The sequence below is a fragment of the Macrotis lagotis genome, chromosome X (genome assembly GCF_037893015.1).
Source record: "Macrotis lagotis isolate mMagLag1 chromosome X, bilby.v1.9.chrom.fasta, whole genome shotgun sequence".
Taxonomy (NCBI): domain Eukaryota; kingdom Metazoa; phylum Chordata; class Mammalia; order Peramelemorphia; family Peramelidae; genus Macrotis; species Macrotis lagotis.
The window spans coordinates 377,012,502-377,018,638 of record NC_133666.1 but is presented as its reverse complement, the minus strand read 5'-3'; positions in this window follow the sequence as shown (position 1 = coordinate 377,018,638).

Below are 6,137 nucleotides of genomic sequence, written 5' to 3'. Positions count from 1 at the left end.
ACAAAATTTTAAAATTGTATTCCACAAATTAGAGTTATAAAACTTTAACAATATTGTCATTTATTTGACAAGTTATTTGATCTCATTCAATGTTCAAAAAGCAATATTCATTTTATAACAAATCACAGGAATAATTTAACCACAGAGCTGTTTATTATTAGTGTGTGCATGCCAGCTACTTATGTGCTGCCTCTGGCAGTTCATTTAATAATATGTTGAATTGTTAGTAATATCTCTATGAAATCCACCTCATCATTTAATCAAGTCACTGATTTTTTTTTCCATTCCTTCTTAAGGCAAGTAATAATGCTAACAAAAGTAATGTGCAATTAAGCTATTTATCCAGATAATTCAGACAAAAGTAATTGCCTGAAAGTTAGAATGTAGTCATTGAAAGAATGTCATGTTAGAATGAATTAGATAAATTTTTGACTGTAACTGTTTGGTATGGTATCATCCAATTTAGAATAAATATTTCTTATTAAACTGTAAGGAGGAGAAAGGTTGGATATATTACTATCTAATGCAAAAAAAAAACAAGAATGCAGATAATGTCATTAGGGTAAAGAACCTATATTCTCTGTTTTTAGGTCCATGTGGTAGTGCAAGGACTTTATTAGGGTAAGAGGTTAGTTTTCTCAATTTAAGTGAGTGACAGGCCTGCTTTTCTATGTCTCACATAGACCACTTCTGGAACAGTCTATTCAATTCTTCCTATCATACTTTACACATCTTTTTCAGTGATAGTGATGTGACAAGGAAGGTAGGGAACACAATGACTTTTCCATTGTGGATATAGCTTTACCTTTGTGACTTTTTCTAACCTCTTTAGCAGAAATTAAAAGATTCAAGGACAATTTTGTTCTTGTTTCTTGATAGTGCAAAGACATTCTGAGAAATGAGACGTCAGGACCAAGACTCTGAAAAGGATCAGACTGGTCACTCTTTAGATAAATGAAAATAAAACAAAGGCAACAAAGCAAACCAAAATAAATAAACAAAAAAAAAAAAAAAAACTTGTGACAGTACTGTTGTAATATTTCTGGATAGCTTTTGTTTGCTTTAAGTCTGAAACAAGAATTAATATTTTCTAAAAAGGCAGAAGAATGGGGTGGCTGGGGGACTCAGTGGATAGAGTACTGACGCTGGAATCAGGAGGACCTGAGTCCAAATCCAGCCTCAGACGCTTAATAATTACCTAGCTGTGTGGTCTTGGACAAGTGATTTAACCCCATTTGCCTTGAAAAATCCTAAAAAAAAATAAAATAAAAAGGCAGAAGAAAAGTGAACAATCTTGAAGCATGCATGGTAATATTATATTATTATAAAATTCAAAGACTTTTGCTGAGGCCAGAAACTGTAAACAGAGATAAATTTCATAGCCATATATCCATTTGAATGATACCAAAAACATTGTATGAGATATCCTTCCAATGGATGCTTACTTGGTGAAGGTAGTACATTTAGACAAAGACTTGGAATCCAGGAGAGAACAAATTCAACATAAAAATGCTTATCACATTATCAGAATTTAGTTCACTATATTTGCCCATGTGTTCAATAAGACCTCATGTATTCCCCCAAGTGTGAATCTGCATAAGCATTATCTACACATGTCTGATGTCTCTATTTGTGATATTTGGATGGAAAAGGTTTATGCCCAAGACATTGGAAAGAAGTATTACATTGTTACTTTTCTTACTATTCCTTACTGCTAAGTACCTTTCAATATAACTTATGATTTTCTCTCACTTGAAGTTGAAAATAAATATTTCAATTAAACTTCATGATCAGTGTAATAGAAATGAATATGAATCCAAATATTATTGGAACTTAGGATAACATTCTATAGCAGACCTACATTATGAAGGCCATTGCTAACCTGGAGAGCATCCTGATAAAATAAAGAAACATGAAACTCAAGTCCATTTCACATAAGAATTAGTAAAAAACAATGGAAAAATTGATCCTGGAGAGGTTGACTAGGTAAAGAAGACAGTGATATGTCATATTAACTACTTTTTAATAATTAAAGGATTTTAACATGGAAAATATATTACACTTTCTTCCTTTGACTTCAAAAGAATGAAAACTGTAAAAGATAAGTTAGGATTTGACACAAGGAAAATAAAAACTTTCTAATGCTTTTATAATTCCTTTGTTATCCGAAAATTAGAATGGGTCGCAAAAATAGTCGGTGTTTACTCACTTGAAGGCTTTAAAATTAAATTATATGATATATTTTGGAAGGAGGATTTTGACACAAATATGTCCACTGAAATATCCTACAGCTTTGAAATTGTCTGATTAAGTATGAAATTTCTTTCCTTGACTATTTCTTTGACTATTCCTCATAGAATCATGTTAGACATCCCCTAGTCTTTAATTTAAATTATCATTTTATAGTTGCATAAACTCCAATTGATTAAGCAATCAATAAAAACTTATCAACTGCCTTCTAGCCTATATTATCTTGGATAGCTGAGATTACAGAAAGGGAAGGTATGGTTTCAGTTCTGATAAATGATGACTGACTGCCTAGTATAATGACCACCCTACTCACTACTTAGTTAGCTGAAGTTGAGTTTGACTATCTGGAAGAAATCAGGCACCAAGAAGTCATTGAACATACAGCACAGGTAAGTATAATTTGCCCTAATATAGCAAGGGATACAATTAGACTTCTTAATATTTCTGGAAATAGCACCCCTTTCTCAATATGGATATGCATCTTGTGAGCAGTTCAGGTAAATCGTCAAATGACAGAGACCTAGATTTCATGAAACCAAGATATTTTGTGCTGTTAGATGACTAGGAAACTATGACAGAGGAGTTAATCTGAACCTATTCTAAACTATTACTATTATCCAAACTACTACATGTTGGTTTTAGATGGAAAGAAAAGTGAAAGGGAGAGATGTTAACTAATAATTTCCATCAATGAAACTTGGGTGAATCATGTCATGGAGCAAATTTGTCTTCTTTTAAGTAAAGCCTTTCTATATTTTTGGTCAGTACAAGAAAAGAAGCTAAATCAGATAAACATTGATCCTATGCCAATTTTCTTCTCACCTGAGTGAATAACCTTGAAACTAATATGGTTGATTTCTCTACTATTACTCCATATTTATTAATTCTGACTCTACATACATTTTAAATTCCTTTGCTGCCTTGTTACTATTTATATAATTAACATTATCATTGATATTGCTTTTAAGATACAAATATTTCTTCTCTCTGCAAACAAAAATACATTGGTAGAGAAGTTAGCAAAATGCCAGGTACTTTCCCCTTTCTCCACAACCTCCAACACATTTAGAACCATAATTAAAACAATATACAATTGTTGCTATGGTAGTACATGACACTCTGTTTCTCTGACTGCACTCAATTCATATCCCTATAACTTTCTAAGCCCGGTCACTTACTTTCGGGCTACTGATTCTATCATAATTTTATATTGTCTCTGTTTACACTATAGGCAAATGGCCACTGGCAGATGAGTAATTTGGGGTTTGATAATGACTTCAGGGCTCAGAGATATGAACCAGGAGAACAACATAGAAATGCACAAAATCATCAACTAAATTGCCCCACAGCCATTATGTTAAGAGATTGTGCCAAAATGATACCTGTTGCAGATTTAATCCCTATAGCAAAACCTACAATACTCTGTAGTCAGAGTGGAGTGTGGACTAAACAAATCAGTCAATTTGTCAGATACTAAAAACAAAACAAAAACAAAGCAAAGAACAAAACCCCTAGGAAAATCTATCAATAAATCTAAGAATCAAAAAAGAAATTCAGAAAATCAAAGAAAAGATTAATAAAATTGAAGTTTAAAAATAAATTAGTAAAAAATTAAGACATTTTAAAATCACTAAGTAAACATATCATGAACTAATTCAATTTTATAAAAAGAAAGCAAATTTTATATATATATATATATATGATTTTAAAGGAAAATTAATAATCTGTTAAGAATATAAACTAGGATCGTAATTTGTTTTCCCGAACATATGCCAATATACAGTAATTTTAATGGAATAAATTATTTAAAAAAAATAAAATACTCAGATAAACAGAAAAAGAATTAGGAACCAAAATACCAATCTTTTTTTACTAGGTTTTGAATTTTCCAATTTTTTCCTCACTCCCTTCTCTCTCCTCTCCTCCAAACAGAAGACAATCTGAAAGTCTTTACATTCTATCCATGATATGCATAGATCAATATTGAATGTGTTTAGAGAAAAAGTATATCCTTAAGGAAGAAAGTGTTAGAGATAACAAAATTATGTAATGCATGAAACAACATTTGTAAAAATTGAAGATAATAGTCTTTGGTTTTATTCAAACTCCACAGTTCTTTCTCTTGATACTGATGATATTCTTGTTCACAGATTCCCCCCAAATTTTCCCTGCTTATTGAACTGATAGAGTGATCATCAAAGTTGATCATCACTACATGTTGTTGTTAAGGTATACAGTGTTCTTCAGGTTCTTCCCATCTTATTCAGCATCGATTCATGCAAGTCTTTCCAAGCTTAAATGATATCATATTTCTCCTGATTTCTAATAAAACAATAGTGTTCAATCTTATATATATGCCACAATTTTTTAGCCATTCCCAAATTGATGGACATCCCTTCTAGTTCCAATTCTTTGCCACTACAAACAAATATGCTATGAATATTTTTGTACATGTAAGGTTTTTAGTTTGTTTATAAGCCAATACTGGCATTTCTGGATCAAAGGGTATGGACATTTTTATTGCCCTTTTGTCATAATTCCAAATTGCTCTCCAGAAAGGTTGGATAAATTCATGGCTCTACCAACAATATATCAGTGCCCCAGATTTCCCACATCTCTTCAAAAATTGACCATTATCCTTTCTGATCATAATGGGCAATCTGAGAAATGTTGTGTGGTACTTCAGAGATGCTTAAATTTGCATCTCCCTAATCCATATTGATTTAGAGCAATTTTTCATGTAACTATAGGTAGCTTTGCCTCATCTGAAAATTGCTTTTGCATACTCTTTAACCATTTGTCACTTTGGAAATGGCTTGTTTTTTTATATATTTTTGACTCAGTTCTCTATATATTTTGATATGTTTCCTTTGTCAGAATCATTAGTTGTAAAATTTTTTCCCAATTTACTACATTTTTTTATCTTGGTTATAGTGGTTTTGTTTGTGACCAACGTTTTTAATTTAATGCAATCAAAACTATCAAGTTTGTTTTTTATAAGCTCACTATCTTTCTCTGGGTCATAAACTGCTCCTTTTTCCAGAGATTTGACAGGTAAACCTTTCCTTGTTCTCCTAATTTCTTTCTAATATTGTCTAAATTTCATGTCTAAATCCTGAACCCATTTTCATCTTATCTTGGTGTAGGGTGTGAGATGTTGGTCTAATCCTAGTTTCAGTCATCGTATCTCCCAGTTTCTTAGCATTTTTTATTATGGTGGGTCCTTATACCAGAAGCTGACTCTTTGGGTTTATCAAACAGTAGATTACTTTAAACATTTACTGTTGTCTCTTTTGCAACTAATCTATTCCAGTGATCCACCAATCTTTTTCTTAACTAGAACCAGAAATTTGGATGATTGATGTTTTATAATAAAATTTTAGATCTGGTAAGGCTAAGTCACTGTCTTTTGCATTTTTTATTAAATCGCTAGATATTGTTAACTTTTTGTTTATCCATATGAATTTAGTTACACTTTTATCCAGCTCACTAAAGTAATTTTTTGGAAGTTTGGTTGGTAAAGCATTAAATAAGTAGTTTAATATAGGAAGAATTGCCATTTTTCATATTAACCTGGCCTATCCATGAGCAGTTGATATTTGCCCAGTTAATCAGATCTGATATATTTTTTTTGCATAAAAAGTGTTTGATAATTGTTTTCATAAAGTTCCTGAGTCTGCCTTGGCAGGTAGATCCACAATTATTTTAGGTTTCTGCTGTTATTTTAAAAGGGATTTCTCTTTGCATCTCTTGCTGCTGTATCTTGTAAATGATATTTAGAAATGCTGAGGATTTTTGTCGGTTTATTATTTTATATCCTGAGACTTTGCTAAAGTTGTAAATTGTTTTTAGTAATTTTTAAATGATATCTTTAGGCATACCATCAT